The sequence below is a fragment of the Hyperolius riggenbachi genome, chromosome 12, assembly GCF_040937935.1.
Source record: "Hyperolius riggenbachi isolate aHypRig1 chromosome 12, aHypRig1.pri, whole genome shotgun sequence".
In the NCBI taxonomy this organism is placed as follows: Eukaryota; Metazoa; Chordata; class Amphibia; order Anura; family Hyperoliidae; genus Hyperolius; species Hyperolius riggenbachi.
In genome coordinates, this window is record NC_090657.1 from 238,986,983 (window position 1) to 239,008,079 (window position 21,097).

General features: G+C 49.6%; 1 protein-coding gene across 1 annotated transcript in view; it reads left to right on the forward strand.

The window, feature by feature from the left end:
- The window catches only part of SDK2 (sidekick cell adhesion molecule 2), a 1,552,195-nt gene that overhangs the window by 20,703 nt on the left and 1,510,395 nt on the right, over positions 1-21,097 (forward strand). The window lies entirely within an intron of this gene.

The window sequence follows — 21,097 nt, forward strand, 5'->3', positions numbered from 1 at the left end:
TGTGGAGGACCATTATCCCCAAGAGTTCGCTAGGGCGACAGTTCAGGGGCCATAGTGCTGTACAGATGCATTGCTAGGCAACGGCAGAGTGATATATCTGTAGAGCATTGGGGCCCCAAACTTTCGCCTTATTGATCGCATCCGATCGCTACAGGCAGTAGTCATTACAAATTTATAAACAGGTATAGGTATTGCAGGTTTTTTTTGTTTTTTTTGTTTTTTTTAAAAAAAACTTCATTTTTTTAACTTTTAAAACTTTTTTTTTTTTTGCCTAACTTTATTGAATGATTGGTGCTATTTGTTAGCATCTATCAGGTACAGAGCAGGAGCGTGCATGCACACAAGTGGGGGCGATTTTTAAAGAAGGACATAGATTCTATGTCCTAAAACCTACAGTAGCGCTAATTAGGACATAGTATCTACATCCTGAAAGGAAAAGTAGGTAAAGATATTTTGGTGACCTTGGGGGACACCTATACACACACCAGATTCTCGGGCCTACATGTTCTCAAACTGCCACCTTGTGCAGCTAATATAAGCTCATATATTTATATCGCCCTGTACATGTATATATACAAGCCTACGCACATCTTCCATCAAATACACACGTCACAGTCTCTCTCTATACTCTAACCACCGTCTAGAAAAAGTGTCTCCCTTATTTTGTGCCGATAGCACTAGTTCCTCCATTCTCATCAGGTTGTTTATTGCCTCTAAGTCTGTCTCCCCTATACTCATATCTGTCTTCTAATTCCTAGCAATTAAATATCTGGCTAAACCCATAATGTGGCCAAGAATTGATTCTTCTTCCTGTTTAATATTACCTGGAAACATAGACAATAGGGCTATACCTTGTGCAAGTTCCATCTAAGAGCGCCTGAAGCCTAAAAAAACCCCTCTTTTTACAGGGCAGCTCTCTTCAGCAATAAGGCCATAGCTGAAATGCCACATTACTGCAGCAGAACGATCCATTAACACCCCCGAAACCCCTGAGGCAAAATTCCACAACTTTCCAGGTCATGGAGTTTGCTGCCCGGGGAAGACAGAGATTTGCGCTGCCTGCGTCAGTCTCTGGCGATCTCCGCCCCTCTCAGTGAAAGAAGACAGAGAGGGGCGGAGAGAGGTTTAGATCGGCGGAGATTGACGCGAGTAGAGGGAGAGCTACTGCACAAAACTCTGCCTCTACCTGGAAGGAGCCTCGAATTTTGCCCCCAGGGGTATTAATTGATCGTTCTGCCACGGGAATGCAGTGTTTCAGCTATGGTCGTATTGCTGAATAGGACTGCCCAGTAAAAAAAGGTATTTTTTAGTCTTCAGATTCTCTTTAATGTAAGGCACTCATTAGTCAATAAATATATCATCCTTCTTCAAAACATTGTGCTTTAACTTCTGTACAAAGACATTGCTGAACTTTCTGATATTATTGTACATGTCCATAAACAACAATTATAAAGGTGGCAATACATTAACAGATTGCCACTCGACACAGCAAAAAATAGATCCCTTCTGACCTGAATCTGATCAGAGAATTATCAATTCCTTCCAGGCGGCCTATCATACTGCAGCTCGATGCAGGGCAACGCTATGTGCCCGCCATCTGCCTCCGTCCCTACCCCATCCCTGATCAATCAAAACTGTCTGTCCAATCGATCATTTTGAACGGTTGCAGATGAAAATCAACCGAAACCATGATCGGATCAGCATTTTTAGGACATAGATTTTTAGCTGATTCACTCTGAGTGATTAATTTCTTTAGCTGATTCAATCTGAGTGATCGGATCTGTTGTGAAAATCGACAGGTGCTTTGCTACTTTAACTTGCTTTTATATATGTGCAGTGTTTGTGCGAAAGAGCACAGACATGAATTAGACCTTGCTATCCTATTCCTGTCTTGTAATTCTTTCACAGACAGATCAGCTAGGTGACAACTCTGAGAAAGATATTCCAGAATTCTGCCAATAATTACGACTTCTCCATCACGTCACTACCCAGTCCCGAGGTGCCAGACAGCGGCGGACCATCCGCGGTTATGTGCGTACTGCAAATTCCTGGCTGGAAATACTTGAACCCGTGTACATTCCCACACAGAATGACCCCTCCTGACTGAGGTCACTCATTTCAGACTTTTGTGACCTTTCTATGGCACCAAAATGGAGTTCAGATTTTTTTTTAATCTCCGATATTTTGCATTTGTCTTAATTTGTGTGGGTGAGAAGTAGAGGCAGAAACATTTGGGAGGCTGTCTGTACAGCTGTACATTTTTTGTTTTGTTTTCAAAACATTTTTATTGGTGGAAGACAAACTGGGTTAACCCTTCCCCTGCCAGCCGATGTGTCCTAAACGCGTACATCTTCTGCCAAGCAGTTTTTACACATTTTGCACTCATTAGGTTGACTAAGGGTTTTAGACAAGAAACCCTACATGAAATAGGACATATTATTATACATTGTTTTTGTACGTAATTACTTGGGCTCAAAGACTGAAACTAAATGTTATACTTTTTCTGGAGATAACATTTTTTGAGTGAAATATGTAAAAAAAAAGAGAAATAAAAAATAAAGGGGTTGAATCACTATAACAAATAGCGTGCCTTATCAGACTTAACATGCCTTATCAGAGTTCGCAAATCTTATCAGCGTTGACGTGCTTTATGAGAGTTGGCATGCCTTATCAGTGTTAACGTGCCTTATCAGAGTAGCATAGTGAGTGCTATGAACTTATGCCTGCTAATTGGCAATGACAAGAGCTCCACTCTTCCTGCCCTGAGCCCCTGCGGGTCCAATCACTTTAAAAGACATTATCCCCGCACTTTGGTCCAGTAGACTGCCTGTCAAGTGACAGGCAGCCGATTGGGCCAATCAAAGTGCGAGGATAATGGCCTCAATTCACTAAGCTTATCTCCTGTCTTTAATAATGTTTCTGAGCGGTTTGTAGTTATCACCATAGTGATAAGGCATGTAGTAAACTTAACTCTTCTGTCTTTAAGTTAAGGAGAGATCTCTAAAGTTAACATTTCAATCCTTAAAATAACTCCAGAATTCTAAAGTTAGACAGGCTGTAAATTAACTGCATGTGACAATAACTACAGAGGAGGTAACTTAAAGGGATACTGTACGGGGGGTCGGGGGAAAATGAGCTGAACTTACCCGGGGCTTCTAATGGTCCCCCGCAGACGTCCTGTGCCCGCGCAGCCACTTACCGATGCTCCGGCCCCGCCTCCAGTTCACTTCTGGAATTTCTGACTTTAAATTCAGAAAACCACTGCGCCTTCACGCCCGTGTCCTCGCTCCCGCTGATGTCACCAGGAGTGTACTGCGCAGACACAGACCATACTGGGCCTGCGCTGTGCGCTCTTGATGACATCAGCGGGATCGAGGACACGGCAACGCAGGCGCAGTGGTTTTCAGACTTTAAAGTCTGAAATTCCATAAGTGAACCGGAGGCGGGGCCGGAGCATTGGGGAGTGGCTGCGCCAACACAGGATGTCTGCGGGGGACCGTTAGAAGCCCCGGGTAAGTTCAACTCATTTTCCCCTGACCCCCCTACAGTATCCCTTTAAGGACAGACATAAGATAACACTCTCACTGTGAAAACTTACCTCTACACCTTAACCACCCTGGCGTTCTATTAAGATCGCCAGGGCAGCTGCATGAGGGTTTTTTTTAAATAAAAAAAAAAATATTTCATGCAGCCAACTGAAAGTTGGCTGCATGAAAGCCCACTAGATGGCGCTCCGGAGGCGTTCTTCCGATCGCCTCCGGCGCCCAGAATAAACAAGGAAGGCCGCGATGAGCGGCCTTCCTTGTTTTGCTTAGATCGTCGCCATAGCGACGAGCGGAGTGACGTCATGGACGTCAGCCGACGTCCTGACGTCTGCCGCCTCCGATCCAGCCCTTAGCGCTGGCCGGAACTATTTGTTCCGGCTGCGCAGGGCTCAGGCGGCTGGGGGGGACCCTCTTTCGCCGCTGCTCGCGGCGGATCGCCGCAGAGCGGCGGCGATCGGGCAGCACACGCGGCTGGCAAAGTGCCGGCTGCGTGTGCTGCTCTTTATTTCATGTAAATCGGCCCAGCAGGGCCTGAGCGGCACCCTCTGGCGGTAATGGACGAGCTGAGCTCGTCCATACCGCTAAGGTGGTTAAAGGGGTTCTGTGGCCCTTTTTCACAATGCAATTTAAATTAAGAGCTATGTTCCGATCATAAGTGCTAATCTTTTTTTCCCTGTCCCATGTAGAAACAGCTGTGCTGTCTCTCTCCTGCTCCTTTCTAATTACTCTCTAGTTAGACAAATATAATTGGGGATAATGGGGGAAATAGTAATATGTTTATTTTAATGTGCTGTAAATGCACCACAGATCTCCTTTAATAAGGCAAGCGTCTTTAAGGTGCGTACACACACACTATTGTAACAAATGACGGGTCTGTCAGACCCTCCCGTTCTGCCGTTGTGATTGGTGCAGCATTCAACTTTCCATGGAAAAATTCTGCAGCCTGCGATTGGTGCAAGGCTTCCAATCTGAGAGTATTTGGCCAATCACAGAACTGGTTAGTGTATCAAGGATGTCCACATAATAGCAGACATCCGCTGCGTAATATGTTGGTGCTTTATAAATACAATAAATAATAAAGTATAACCGATTTCGCACCAAAAATGATTTTTTTTTGGGGGATCACTTAACTTTATCAACAAAAAAACCTTTCTGCAGAAATCGGTAATCAGCACGGGCAGCTTCTATATCCCTCTCACTGCAGGTGTGCTTTAAGAAATATATACTATTTCTGTACGTGTTGCAAGCTACAGCTGTCCCTGGGCTCAATTATCCTTCTTGTTCTGCATTACAGCATTTTTTATTATTCAACTACTGAAGCAGTCGAACCCTTAAAGAGAAACTCCGACCAAGAATTGAACTTTATCCCAATCAGTAGCTGATACCCCCTTTTACATGAGAAATCTATTCCTTTTACAAACAGACCATCAGGGGGCGCTGTATGGCTGATATTGTGGTGAAACCTCTTCCACAAAGAAATTCTGAGTACGTACTCTTGGCAGTTTCCTGTCTGTGAACCTTGTTGCATTGTGGGAAATAGCTGTTTACAGCTGTTTCCAACTGCCAAAAAAGCATGCAGCAGCTACATCACCTGTCAACAGTAAAAATGTCCCCATGTAATAAATGTCAGAATGTAAATCAGGGATTTAAAAGATTATACAATGGGCAATCACTGACTAAATCATTTATACATAATTATTGTGAAAATGAAACCCTTTTTTATTACATTATTTTCCCTGGAGTTCCTCTTTAAGTCCAGAAGTGCCTACAGCTGTGGACAAAGACATATGACCTGGATGTGCATGAATTTTTGAAACAAACGTCAACATGTAAATTTACACTGGGCATGTGTCAGTTTACAAGCCAGACATGCCCAGTAATAGAAACCACTCATGGATGAAGTAAAAATGATGTGCTTGAGCCATTCTTTTTACTAGGCATTCGTCATGTGTGAAGGAACGCATGTGCAGTGAAAATGCTCTCATTCATGGCCATGTTCTCTACCAGTGCAGTGTCAGAATAAGTTGATCTAACAGGGAACGAGAAGTGAGGAAAGGGGACAGCAGAGGCTACAGAGAGCTAGAAATACTAAACACCCTTATATGAAGGAGGAGGATACCAGACACCAGAGAAATGTATAGGGAGGGAGGGACAACCACTAGACACCAGGGAAATGTGTAGGGAGGGAGGGACAAGCACTAGACACCAGAGAACTGTATAGGGGTGGGATGGGGGCTATTGTCACCAGACTCAAGGGGAATGTATAGGGGAGAGAGGGACAACCACTAGACACCAGGGAAATATATAGGGGAGGGATGGACAACCGCTAGACACCAGGGAAAGGTTTAGGGTGAGGGAGAGAGGCACTAGACACCAGGGAAATTTATAGGGGAGGTCAATATATTCCCCCACCCCCTTTTTTGTAGTGTGCGTGTGTGTGGGGGGGGGGGCACACATACTTTGGAGTGTCTGCCTCTCCTGCTGGAAAGCATTGTCCTCCCAGCCACGTATGAAACATGATTTCATTTTAAAGTTAATATTTGATTCCGGTTTGCTTTATATGTCTTTGGCGGAGCTGGCTTACTAGAGCAGGAATTACGCAGAGTACAATGACATGTATAGCCGGCTTAGCGGACATGAAGCTGCAGTGTAATTGGCAGCCATAATCCAGCATGCGAGTAGTTAAACCGCCGTATCCTTTCACTGCGACCTGCAGGGAAATCAGCCTTTTACAGAGTGAACTTGCGTTTTTTTTCTATTTCACACCAATTTTCACGCCGCTCAACAGGGGAAAGAAATGATGAAGGCATCATCACAGATACAACATGCAAAAAAAGAGATTGAAAAAGGGTAAAAAAAATATATTCCAAATATTCCAGAGATCACATAAGAGCAAGTGTACAGACTTAAAGGGGAACACTGCTCTTGTGTAGCCCAGGGGTTATGGTGCAACGCCAATCTCAGAAAAGGGCCCGTACAGGCTGAGGTCATATAGCCGACTGTAAAATGTCAGTATTTTCTTTACATCCTACATTTAGTCTCAAAAAACCGCTGTACACAATCACTGTGTTCTGGTCTCTGACCCTCTTCCCTCCCTCCCCAGTTTCTGAAATAGCGGATAAGCGGAATGCATTATAGCTGCTTCTGTGTGGTTGTGAAGAGAGCAAAGGTCGTGGCCTTGGGTACTGAAAAAGTAGAAGGGCAGAAGGGAGGCGGGACTTGGGAAGAGATGAGATGTCACATGTCAAAATAAATCATCTCTCCTGCTTCAAAGTTGTCCTGCTTTGCTGTACACACAGCCTGAATATCAGAGCTCTATGCATCTTCCTTTCTTCCTAGTGGGCGATGAGACAGGGCTATTGCCAGGTGATCCAGGAACATACAAGCTTCAGAGCTCTGTGCATCCTCCTTACTTCCTGGTGTGTGATGAGACAGTGCTATCTCCTGTGCTGCACACAGCCTGAATACCAGAGCTCTATGCATCTTCCTTACTTCCTCGTGTGCAATGAGACAGTGCTATCTCCTGTGCTACACACAGCCTGAATACCAGAGCTCCATGCATCTTCCTTACTTCCTGGTGTGCTATGAGACAGTGCTATCTCCTGTGCTACACACAGCCTGAATACCAGAGCTCCATGCATCTTCCTTACATCCTGGTGTGCGATGAGACAGTGCTATCTCCTGTGCTGCACACACAGCCTGAATACCAGAGCTCCGTGCATCTTCCTTACTTCCTGGTGTGTGATGAGACAGTGCTATCTCTGGTGCTGCACACACAGCCTGAATTCCAGAGCTCTGTGCATCTTCCTTACTTCCTGGTGTGCAATGAGACAGTGCTATCTCCTGTGCTGCACACACAGCCTGAATACCAGAGCTCCATGCATCTTCCTTACTTCCTGGTGTGCAATGAGACAGGGCTATCTCCTGTGCTGCACACACAGCCTGAATACCAGAGCTCCGTGCATCTTCCTTACTTCCTGGTGTGCTATGAGACAGTGCTATCTCCTGTGCTACACACACAGCCTGAATACCAGAGCTCCGTGCATCTTCCTTACTTCCTGGTGTGTGATGAGACAGTGCTATCTCTGGTGCTGCACACACAGCCTGAATACCAGAGCTCCATGCATCTTCCTTACTTCCTGGTGTGCGATGAGGCAGTGCTATCTCTGGTGCTGCACACACAGCCTGAATACCAGAGCTCCATGCATCTTCCTTACTTCCTGGTGTGCGATGAGACAGTGCTATCTCCTGTGCTACACACACAGCCTGAATACCAGAGCTCCATGCATCTTCCTTACTTCCTGGTGTGGATGTGACACTGCTATCTCCTGTGCTACACACACAGCCTGAATACCAGAGCTCCGTGCAGCTTCCTTACTTCCTGGTGTGCTATGAGACAGTGCTATCTCCTGTGCTACACACAGCCTGAATACCAGAGCTCTGTGCATCTTCCTTACTTCCTGGTGTGCGATGAGACAGTGCTATCTCCTGTGCGGCGCACACTGCCTGAATTCCAGAGCTCTGTGCATCTTCCTTACTTCCTGGTGTGCTATGAGACAGTGCTATCTCCTGTGCTACACACACAGCCTGAATTCCAGAGCTCTGTGCATCTTCCCTACTTCCTGGTGTGTGATGAGACAGTGCTATCTCCTGTGCTGCACACACAGCCTGAATACCAGAGCTCTGTGCATCTTCCTTACTTCCTGGTGTGCTATGAGACAGTGCTATCTCCAGTGCTGCACACACAGCCTGAATACCAGAGCTCCATGCATCTTCCTTACTTCCTGGTGTGTGATGAGACAGTGCTATCTCCTGTGCTGCACACACAGCCTGAATCTCAGAGCTCTGTGCATCTTCCTTACTTCCTGGTGTGTGATGAGACAGTGCTATCTCCTGTGCTGTATACACAGCCTGAATCCCAGAGCTCTGTGCATCTTCCTTACTTCCTGGTGTGTGATGAGACAGTGCTATCTCCTGTGCGGCACACACAGCCTGAATACCAGAGCTCCATGCATCTTCCTTACTTCCTGGTGTGCGATGAGACAGTGCTGTCTCCTGTGCTGCACACACAGCCTGAATACCAGAGCTCCATGCATCCTCCTTACTTCCTGGTGTGCTATGAGACAGTGCTATCTCCTGTGCTGCACACACAGCCTGAATCCCAGAGCTCCATGCATCTTCCTTACTTCCTGGTGTGTGATGAGACAGTGCTATCTCTGGTGCTGCACACACAGCCTGAATTCCAGAGCTCTGTGCATCTTCCTTACTTCCTGGTGTGCAATGAGACAGGGCTATCTCCTGTGCTGCACACACAGCCTGAATACCAGAGCTCCGTGCATCTTCCTTACTTCCTGGTGTGCTATGAGACAGTGCTATCTCCTGTGCTACACACACAGCCTGAATACCAGAGCTCCGTGCATCTTCCTTACTTCCTGGTGTGTGATGAGACAGTGCTATCTCTGGTGCTGCACACACAGCCTGAATACCAGAGCTCCATGCATCTTCCTTACTTCCTGGTGTGCGATGAGACAGTGCTATCTCTGGTGCTGCACACACAGCCTGAATACCAGAGCTCCATGCATCTTCCTTACTTCCTGGTGTGCGATGAGACAGTGCTATCTCCTGTGCTACACACACAGCCTGAATACCAGAGCTCCGTGCATCTTCCTTACTTCCTGGTGTGCGATGAGACAGTGCTATCTCCTGTGCTACACACACAGCCTGAATACCAGAGCTCCATGCATCTTCCTTACTTCCTGGTGTGGATGTGACACTGCTATCTCCTGTGCTACACACACAGCCTGAATACCAGAGCTCCGTGCAGCTTCCTTACTTCCTGGTGTGCTATGAGACAGTGCTATCTCCTGTGCTACACACACAGCCTGAATACCAGAGCTCCGTGCAGCTTCCTTACTTCCTGGTGTGCTATGAGACAGTGCTATCTCCTGTGCTACACACACAGCCTGAATACCAGAGCTCCGTGCAGCTTCCTTACTTCCTGGTGTGCTATGAGACAGTGCTATCTCCTGTGCTACACACACAGCCTGAATACCAGAGCTCCATGCATCTTCCTTACTTCCTGGTGTGCGATGAGACACTGCTATCTCCTGTGCTACACACAGCCTGAATACCAGAGCTCTGTGCATCTTCCTTACTTCCTGGTGTGCTATGAGACAGTGCTATCTCCAGTGCTGCACACACAGCCTGAATTCCAGAGCTCTGTGCATCTTCCTTACTTCCTGGTGTGTGATGAGACAGTGCTATCTCCTGTGCTACACACAGCCTGAATACCAGAGCTCTGTGCATCTTCCTTACTTCCTGGTGTGCTATGAGACAGTGCTATCTCCAGTGCTGCACACACAGCCTGAATACCAGAGCTCCGTGCATCTTCCTTACTTCCTGGTGTGCGATGAGACAGTGCTGTCTCCTGTGCTGCACACACAGCCTGAATACCAGAGCTCCATGCATCCTCCTTACTTCCTGGTGTGCTATGAGACAGTGCTATCTCCTGTGCTGCACACACAGCCTGAATCCCAGAGCTCCATGCATCTTCCTTACTTCCTGGTGTGTGATGAGGCAGTGCTATCTCCTGTGCTGCACACACAGCCTGAATACCAGAGCTCTGTGCATCTTCCTTACTTCCTGGTGTGTGATGAGGCAGTGCTATCTCCTGTGCTACACACACAGCCTGAATTCCAGAGCTCCGTGCATCTCCCTTACTTCCTGGTGTGCGATGAGACAGTGCTATCTCCCGTGCTGCACACACAGCCTGAATAACAGAGCTCCGTGCATCTCCCTTACTTCCTGGTGTGCGATGAGACAGTGCTATCTCCCGTGCTGCACACACAGCCTGAATACCAGAGCTCTGTGCATCTTCCTTACTTCCTGGTGTGTGATGAGACAGTGCTATCTCCTGTGCTGTACACACAGCCTGAATACCAGAGCTCCATGCATCCTCCTTACTTCCTGGTGTGGATGTGACACTGCTATCTCCTGTGCTGCACACACAGCCTGAATACCAGAGCTCCGTGCAGCTTCCTTACTTCCTGGTGTGCTATGAGACAGTGCTATCTCCTGTGCTACACACACAGCCTGAATACCAGAGCTCCGTGCATCTTCCTTACTTCCTGGTGTGTGATGAGACAGTGCTATCTCCTGTGCTACACACAGCCTGAATACCAGAGCTCTGTGCATCTTCCTTACTTCCTGGTGTGCTATGAGACAGTGCTATCTCCTGTGCTACACACAGCCTGAATACCAGAGCTCCATGCATCTTCCTTACTTCCTGGTGTGTGATGAGACAGTGCTATCTCTGGTGCTGCACACACAGCCTGAATACCAGAGCTCTGTGCATCTTCCCTACTTCCTGGTGTGCGATGAGACAGTGCTATCTCCTGTGCTGCACACACAGCCTGAATACCAGAGCTCCATGCATCTTCCTTACTTCCTGGTGTGTGATGAGACAGTGCTATCTCCTGTGCTGCACACACAGCCTGAATACCAGAGCTCTGTGCATCTTCCTTACTTCCTGGTGTGTGATGAGACAGTGCTATCTCCTGTGCTACACACAGCCTGAATACCAGAGCTCCGTGCATCTTCCTTACTTCCTGGTGTGTGATGAGTCAGTGCTATCTCCTGTGCTACACACAGCCTGAATACCAGAGCTCTGTGCATCTTCCTTACTTCCTGGTGTGCAATGAGACAGCGCTATCTCCTGTGCTGCACACACAGCCTGAATACCAGAGCTCCATGCATCTTCCTTACTTCCTGGTGTGGGATGAGACAGTGCTATCTCCTGTGCTGCACACACAGCCTGAATACCAGAGCTTCGTGCATCTTCCCTACTTCCTGGTGTGTGATGAGACAGTGCTATCTCCCGTGCTGCACACACAGCCTGAATCCCAGAGCTCTGTGCATCTTCCTTACTTCCGGGTGTGTGATGAGACAGCGCTATCTCCTGTGCTGCACACAGCCTGAATACCAGAGCTCTATGCATCTTCCTTACTTCCTCGTGTGTGATGAGACAGTGCTATCTCCTGTGCGGCACACACAGCCTGAATACCAGAGCTCCATGCATCTTCCTTACTTCCTGGTGTGCTATGAGACAGTGCTATCTCCTGTGCTGCACACACAGCCTGAATTTCAGAGCTCTGTGCATCTTCCTTACTTCCTGGTGGCCGATGAGACAGGGCTATTGCTGGATGATCCAGGAACATACACAAGCTTTAGTTTAGGGTTGTAGAGAAGAATTTGTGATCCGGTAAGGTTTACAGTCATGGGAATATCAGCTCCACTTTACAACTCCAGCTGAGCTGAACAGTATAGTTGGACAGATTGTTATGATTTGAGACATTCTTTCTTCTCTCTTCCCCCAACTCCTAAATCTTAAACGGAGAGATAAGGTTTTCCCCCAGCGCTCGGGCCTTGGGCGCTGTAAAGTACAAATCCGGCCCTGGAAGAGAGAGCTAAAATCGTATCACATGACTTAATCTGTGGCCTCTGAGGAAGGGGAAGAGATCCGCGACACGGCTGTCAGGCAGTCTGCACTGTGTTAATCTGTATCTGTATTGCGGAAGATGAAATAAATAGATTATTTTTACGATTGGAAACTAGTCTGGAGCCCGGATCTTAAAATCAGCTTTTCCTACAGCGAGTATCTGGTTTACCGTGGGGTGCAGCTGTAACACCTGGATTCCCTCAGCCTCTAAGCAGCAATCAGGCATTGATCTCCAATCAAACTGCTTCTCTTATTGATGAATCCCCCACCTTGATGCATCCCACAGCTCAGGGGTGCTGGCATGGCAGCTGGGGGAGGAAATTACACCACACAACGTGTGAAGAGAGGTGGGGCTATTAGCATAACCTTTGTATCAGCTGGAAATTATTAGCCTTCTTTCAGCGGTCCTCACTGTGGTTGCAGTAACATAAACGCCTATTCATTTCTCTTCCAGCAATCCTCACTGTGTTTTGTTATTCCCCAGATGAAGGTTGCAAACGTTTACCACTTCATAGCAGGCCGTTTAAAGTACACCTGAAGGAAGTGGGATATGGAGGCTGCCATATGTATTTCCTTTTAAACAATACAGTACCAGCTGCCTGGCAGCCCTGCTGTTCTATTTGGCTGCAGTAGTGTCTGAATCACACACCTGAAACAAGCATGTGGCTAATTCAGTCAGACTTCACTCAGAAAAAGATGATCTACTGCATAGTTACATAGTGCCTTCACCCTTACATATCCCTGCTGATACAGAGGAAGGCACAACACCAGCCTACTCCCTCACATATCCCTGCTGATCCAGAGGAAGGCATAACACCAGCCTGCTCCCTCACATATCCCTGCTGATCCAGAGGAAGGTACAACACCAGCCTGCTCCCTCACATATCCCTGCTGATCCAGAGGAAGGTACAACACCAGCCTGCTCCCTCACATATCCCTGCTGATCCAGAGGAAGGCACAACACCAGCCTGCTCCCTCACATATCCCTGCTGACTGAGGAAGGCACAACACCAGCCTGCACCCTCACATATCCCTGCTGATCCAGAGTAAGACACAATACCAGCCTGCTCCCTCACATATCCCCGCTGATCCAGAGGAAAGCACAACACCAGCCTGCTCCCTCACATATCCCTGTTCATACAGAGGAAGGCACAACACCAGCCTGCTCCCTCACATATCCCTGCTGATCCAGAGGAAGGCACAACATCAGCCTGCTCCCTCACATATACCTGCTGATCCAGAGGAAGGCACAACACCAGCCTGCTCCCTCACATATCCCTGCTGATGCAGAGGAAGGCACAACACCAGCCTGCTCCCTCACATATCCCTGCTGATCCAGAGGAAGGCACAACACCAGCCTGCACCCTCACATATCCCTGATGATCCAGAGGAAGGCACAACACCAGTCTGCTCCCTCACATACACCTGCTGATTAGTGGCGTAGCTAAAGAGCTGTGGGCCCCAGTGCAAGTTTTACATGGGGCCCCCCCAAGCACTCTATACATAACAATTGATACGGCGCACCAAAACCTGCCAAGGACAACCCCAGTGTCAGAGGTGCAAGAAGGGGTTGGGGAACAGTGTGTAAAGGATTACTACTATTCAAAGCATCTATAGAAGTGATTATTACCAGCACAGGACCAATAGAGAGATAATACTGTGATAGAGGGTGGACCCTTCGGGGCCCCTCTGGCCCAAGGGCCCCGATGCGGTCGCTACCTCTGCACCCCCTATTGCTACGCCCCTGCTGCTGATCCAGAGGAAGGCACAACACCAGCCTGCTCCCTCACATATCCCTGCTGATGCAGAGGAAGGCACAACACCAGCCTGCTCCCTCACATATCCCTGCTGATCCAGAGGAAGGCACAACACCAGCCTGCTCCCTCACATATCCCTGCTGATCCAGAGGAAGGCACAACACCAGTCTGCACCCTCACATATCCCTGCTGATCCAGAGGAAGGCACAACACCAGCCTGCACCCTCACATATCCCTGCTGATCCAGAGGAAGGTACAACACCACCCGGCTCCCTCACATATCCCTGCTGATCCAGAGGAAGGTACAACACCCCCCTGCTCCCTCACATCTTTCTGCTGATCCAGAGGAAGGCACAACACCAACCTTCTCCCTCACATATCCCTGCTGATCCAGAGGAAGGCACAACACCAGCCTGCTCCCTCACATATCCCTGTTCATACAGAGGAAGGCACAACACCAGCCTACACCCTCACATATCCCTGCTGATACAGAGGAAGGCACAACACCAGCCTGCTCCCTCACATATCCCTGCTGATCCAGAGGAAGGTACAACACCAGCCTGCTCCCTCACATATCCCTGCTGATCCAGAGGAAAGTACAACACCAGCCTGCTCCCTCACATATCCCTGCTGATCCAGAGAAAAGCACAACACCAGCCTGCTCCCTCACATATCCCTGCTGATCCAGAGGAAGGCACAACACCAGCCTGCTCCCTCACATATCCCTGCTGATCCAGAGGAAGGCAAAACACCAGCCTGCACCCTCACATATCCCTGCTGATCCAGAGGAAGGTACAACACCAGCCTGCACCCTCACATATCCCTGCTGATCCAGAGGAAGGTACAACACCAGCCTGCACCCTCGCATATCCCTGCTGATCCAGAGGAAGGTACAACACCAGCCTGCTCCCTCACAAATCCCTGCTGATCCAGAGGAAAGTACAACACCAGCCTGCTCCCTCACATATCCCTGCTGATCCAGAGGAAGGCACAACACCAGCCTGCTCCCTCACATATCCCTGCTGATCCAGAGGAAGGCACAACACCAGCCTGCTCCCTCACATACCCCTGCTGATCCAGAGGAAGGCACAACACCAGCCTGCACCCTCACATATCCCTGCTGATCCAGAGAAAGGTACAACACCAGCCTGCACCCTCACATATCCCTGCTGACCCAGAGAAAGGCACAACACCAGCCTGCACCCTCACATATCCCTGCTGATACAGAGGAAGGCACAACACCAGCCTGCACCCTCACATATCCCTGCTGATCGAGAGGAAGGCACAACACCAGCCTGCTTCCTCACATATCCCTGATGATCCAGAGGAAGGTACAACACCAGCCTGCTCCCTCACATATCCCTGCTGATCCAGAGGAAAGTACAACACCAGCCTTCTCCCTCACATATCCCTGCTGATCCAGAGGAAAGTACAACACCAGCCTTCTCCCTCACATATCCCTGCTGATCCAGAGGAAAGTACAACACCAGCCTTCTCCCTCACATATCCCTGCTGATCCAGAGGAAGGCACAACACCAGCCTGCTCCCTCACATATCCCTGCTGATCCAGAGGAAGGCACAACACCAGCCTGCTCCCTCACATATCCCTGATGATCCAGAGGAAGGTACAACACCAGCCTGCTCCCTCACATATCCCTGCTGATCCAGAGGAAGGCACAACTCCAGCCTGCACCCTCACATATCCCTACTGATCCAGAGGAAGGCACAACACCAGCCTGCTCCCTCACATATCCCTGCTGATCCAGAGGAAGGCACAACACCAGCCTGTTCCCTCACATATCCCTGCTGATCCAGAGGAAGGTACAACACCAGCCTGCTCCCTCACATATCTCTGCTGATCCAGAGGAAGGCACAACACCAGCCTGCTCCCTCACATATCCCTGCTGATCCAGAGGAAGGCACAACACCAGCCTGCTCCCTCACATATCCCTGCTGATCCAGAGGAAGGCACAACACCAGCCTGCTCCCTCACATATCCCTGCTGATCCAGAGGAAGGCACAACACCAGTCTGCACCCTCACATATCCCTGCTGATCCAGAGGAAGGCACATCACCAGCCTGCATCCTCACATATCCCTGCTGATCCAGAGGAAGGCACGACACCAGCCTGTTCCCTCACATATCCCTGCTGATCCAGAGGAAGGCACAACACCAGCCTGCACCCTCACATATCCCTGCTGATCCAGAGGAAGGCACGACACCAGCCTGCTCCCTCACATATCCCTGCTGATCCAGAGGAAGGTACGACACCAGCCTGCTCCCTCACATATCCCTGCTGATCCAGAGGAAGGTACAACACCAGCCTGCTCCCTCACATATCCCTGCTGATCCAGAGGAAGGCACAACACCAGCCTGCACCCTCACATATCCCTGCTGATCCAGAGGAAGGCACAACACCAGCCTGCACCCTCACATATCCCTGCTGATCCAGAGGAAGGTACAACACCAGCCTGCTCCCTCACATATCCCTGCTGATCCAGAGGAAGGTACAACACCAGCCTGCTCCCTCACATATCCCTGCTGATCCAGAGGAAGGTACAACACCAGCCTGCTACCTCACATATCCCTGCTGATCCAGAGGAAGGTACAACACCAGCCTGCTCCCTCGCATATCCCTGCTGATCCAGAGGAAGGCACAACACCAGCCTGCACCCTCGCATATCCCTGCTGATCCAGAGGATGGCACAACACCAGCCTGCTCCCTCACATATCCCTGCTGATCCAGAGGAAGGCACAACACCAGCCTGCTCCCTCACACATCCCTGCTGATCCAGAGGAAGGCACAACACCAGCCTGCTCACTCACATATCCCTGCTGATCCAGAGGAAGGCACAACACCAGCCTGCTCCCTCACATATCCCTGCTGATCCAGAGGAAGGCACAACACCAGCCTTCTCCCTCACATATCCCTGCTGATCCAGAGGAAGGCACAACACCAGCCTGCTCCCTCACATATCCCTGCTGATCCAGAGGAAGGTACAACACCAGCCTGCTCCCTCACATATCCCTGCTGATCCAGAGGAAGGCACAACACCAGCCTGCTCCCTCACATATCCCTGCTGATCCAGAGGAAGGTACAACACCAGCCTGCACCCTCACATATCCCTGCTGATCCAGAGGAAGGCACAACACCAGCCTGCTGCCTCACATATCCCTGCTGATCCAGAGGAAGGCACAACACCAGCCTGCACCCTCACATATCCCTGCTGATCCAGAGGAAGGCACAACACCAGCCTGCACCCTCACATATCCCTGCTGATCCAGAGGAAGGCACAACACCAACCTGCTCCCTCACATATCCCTGCTGATCCAGAGGAAGGTACAACGCCAGCCTGCTCCCTCACATATCCCTGCTGATCCAGAGGAAGGTACAACACCAGCCTGCACCCTCACATATCCCTGCTGATCCAGAGGAAGGCACAACACCAGCCTGCACCCTCACATATCCCTGCTGATCCAGAGGAAGGCACAGCACCAGCCTGCTCCCTCACATATCCCTGCTGATCCAGAGGAAGGCACACCACCAGCCTGCTCCCTCACATATCCCTGCTGATCCAGAGGAAGGTACAACTCCAGCCTGCTCCCTCACATATCCCTGCTGATCCAGAGGAAGGTGAAAACTCCTTACAAGGCATGGTCCAATTATCCCCAAAAGGGAAAAAATTCCTTCCCGACTCCAGATGGCAATCAGATAAAATCCCTGGATCAACATCACTGGACATTACCTAGTAATTGTAGCCATGGATGTCTTTCAATGCAAGGGAAGCATCTAAGCCCCCTTTAAATGGGCACTATGGCGAAAAATTTTAAAATTTTAACGGTGCAAACAGACAAATAAGTACGGTAAGTTTTTTTCCAGAGTAAACTAAGCCATAAATGATTTTTTTCTCCTATGTTGCTGTCACTTACAGTAGGTAGTAGTCATCTGACAGAATCGACATGTTTTGGACTAGTCCATCTCTTCATAGGGGACTCTCAGCAAGACTTATTCTTTATAAAGATACTCCCTAAAAAAGGATTTATACAATGATGCTGGCCAGCCTCCCTGCTCCTTACACAGTTTTTTGGCAGTTGGACAAAGCAACTGGCATTCACTAAGTGCTTTTGAAAATAAATCACTGAGACTCCCCCATGAAGAGATGGACGAGTCCAAAACCTGTTACTTCTGTCAGATTTCTACTACCTACTGTAAGTGACAGCGACATATGAGAAAAGTAATGTATGGCTCATTTTACTCTGGAAAAAAACCTACTTCTTATTTCTTTGTTTGGATATATTTAAAATGTTACATTTTACAAAATGCTCCTTTGAATGCAGACATAGAATTTGCCGTAACAACTTCCTGTGGCAAAGCATTCCATATCTGAATCACTCTTACTGTAAAGAACCCTTGACCCGGACAGCCAGGCAATGTGCACGGTTTAAGAGGAAATACTGTAAATATGTCGGCCTCCATAGCTCTCTCACTTCAGGTGTCCGGGAAACGATCCAGTCCAGTTTTGCCAGATTGCTTGTGTTAGCGTGTGCTGTGCTCCCCTGATATCAGCTGATGGGGGGGGGTGGGATTGGCACCAGTCTCTCTCACATTCTGCTTTCTGAAGTGCTCCCGTCCTGGGAGATGGCTGGCAGCTGCCATTGCTTACCTTCTTCTAAAACAAACGCAAGCTGTCCACTTCTGATCCTCTGTAATGCTTTCTCATTCACTTACACCAGAAGCAGCCTTTCATAGCCACAGGAGGGCATTAGAGAAGGGCTCGGAGAAGAATGTAACAACATGTTGCACCTATTTATGTATAAATTAAAGAGGAACTGTCGTCACAATAACATAATTCATACAATTGGCAATTGTTCTACAATATTGGTTTATAAATGATTTAGTCAGTGTTTGCCCATTGTAAACTTCTTTCCTCTCCCCGATTTACTTTCTGAAATTTATCACAAGTGGCGACCTCTTTAGTCCTGTCAGGTGCATCTCTGTGGAATGTTTGTTTCTGAGCATTCCCAAGCCAGTGAAAATAATACCTGGTCTCCCAGAATGCACTGGGAGGAGAATTCTACATAGCGAAACAGCCTAGGTTAATTACCTGTGACAGGCAAGGGAAGAGGTGACAGATGGGACAGCCTGCACAATTGCAGCGCAGTTTGGTGGGGATTTGTAGGTTCATTGAGAGCAAAGTCTAGGGTGTCAGGACATCTGTGCTCATGGGCTCCAGTGAAGTAAATCTAGGCCTGCATGCATGGAGGGCGGAGTCTAGGGTGCCAGGACATCTGTGCCTATAGGCTCCTGTGATGTAAATCTGGGCCTGCATGCATGGAGGGCGGAGTCTAGGGTGCCAGGACATCTGTGCCTAGAGGCTCCTGTGATGTAAATCTGGGCCTGCATGCATGGAGGGCGGAGTCTAGGGTGCCAGGACATCTGTGCCTATAGGCTCCAGTGATGTAAATCTGGGCCTGCATGCATGGAGGGCGGGGTCTAGGGTGCCAGGACATCTGTGCCTATAGACTCCAGTGATGTAAATCCGGGCCTGCATGCATGGAGGGCGGAGTCTAGGGTGCCAGGACATCTGTGCCTATAGGCTCCTGTGATGTAAATCCGGGCCTGCATGCATGGAGGGCGGAGTCTAGGGTGCCAGGACATCTGTGCCTATAGGCTCCTGTGATGTAAATCCAGGCCTGCATGCATGGAGGGCGGAGTCTAGGGTGCCAGGACATCTGTGCCTATAGGCTCCTGTGATGTAAATCCGGGCCTGCATGCATGGAGGGCGGAGTCTAGGGTGCCAGGACATCTGTGCTCATGGGCTCCAGTGATGTAAATCCGGGCCTGCATGCATGGAGGGCAGAGTCTGGGGTGCCAGGACATCTGTTCCTATAGGCTCCTGTGATGTAAATCCGGGCCTGCATGCATGGAGGGCGGAGTCTAGGGTGCCAGGACATCTGTGCCTATAGGCTCCTGTGATGTAAATCCAGGCCTGCATGCATGGAGGGCGGAGTCTAGGGTGCCAGGACATCTGTGCCTATAGGCTCCTGTGAGGTAAATCCGGGCCTGCATGTATGGAGGGCGGAGTCTAGGGTGCCAGGACATCTGTGCCTATAGGCTCCTGTGATGTAAATCCAGGCCTGCATGCATGGAGGGCGGAGTCTAGGGTGCCAGGACATCTGTGCCTATAGGCTCCTGTGATGTAAATCCAGGCCTGCATGCATGGAGGGCGGAGTCTAGGGTGCCAGGACATCTGTGCCTATAGGCTCCTGTGATGTAAATTCAGGCCTGCATGCATGGAGGGCGGAGTCTAGGGTGCCAGGACATCTGTGCCTATAGGCTCCTGTGATGTAAATCTGGGCCTGCATGCATGGAGGGAGGAGTCTAGGGAGCCAGGACATCTGTGCCTATAGGCTCCAGTGATGTAAATCTGGGCCTGCATGCATGGAGGGCGGAGTCTAGGGTGCCAGGACATCTGTGCCTATAGGCTCCAGTGATGTAAATCCAGGCCTGCATGCATGGAGGGCGGAGTCTAGGGTGCCAGGACATCTGTGCCTATAGGCTCCTGTGAGGTAAATCCGGGCCTGCATGCATGGAGGGCGGAGTCTAGAGTGCCAGGACATCTGTGCCTATAGGCTCCAGTGATGTAAATCCGGGCCTGCATGCATGGAGGGCGGAGTCTAGGGTACCAGGACATCTGTGCCTATAGGCTCCTGTGATGTAAATCTGGGCCTGCATGCATGGAGGGCGGAGTCTAGGGTGCCAGGACATCTGTGCCTATAGGCTCCTGTGATGTAAATCCGGGCCTGCATGCATGGAGGGCGGAGTCTAGGGTACCAGGACATCTGTGCCTATAGGCTCCTGTGATGTAAATCCAGGCCTGCATGCATGGAGGGCGGAGTCTAGGGTGCCAGGACATCTGTGCCTATAGGCTCCTGTGATGTAAATCCAGGCCTGCATGCATGGAGGGCGGAGTCTAGGGTGCCAGGACATCTGTGCCTATAGGCTCCTGTGATGTAAATCCAGGCCTGCATGCATGGAGGGCGGAGTCTAGGGTGCCAGGACATCTGTGCCTATAGGCTCCTGTGATGTAAATCTGGGCCTGCATGCATGGAGGGCGGAGTCTAGGGAGCCAGGACATCTGTGCCTATAGGCTCCAGTGATGTAAATCTGGGCCTGCATGCATGGAGGGCGGAGTCTAGGGTGCCAGGACATCTGTGCCTATAGGCTCCAGTGATGTAAATCCGGGCCTGCATGCATGGAGGGCGGAGTCTAGGGTGCCAGGACATCTGTGCCTATA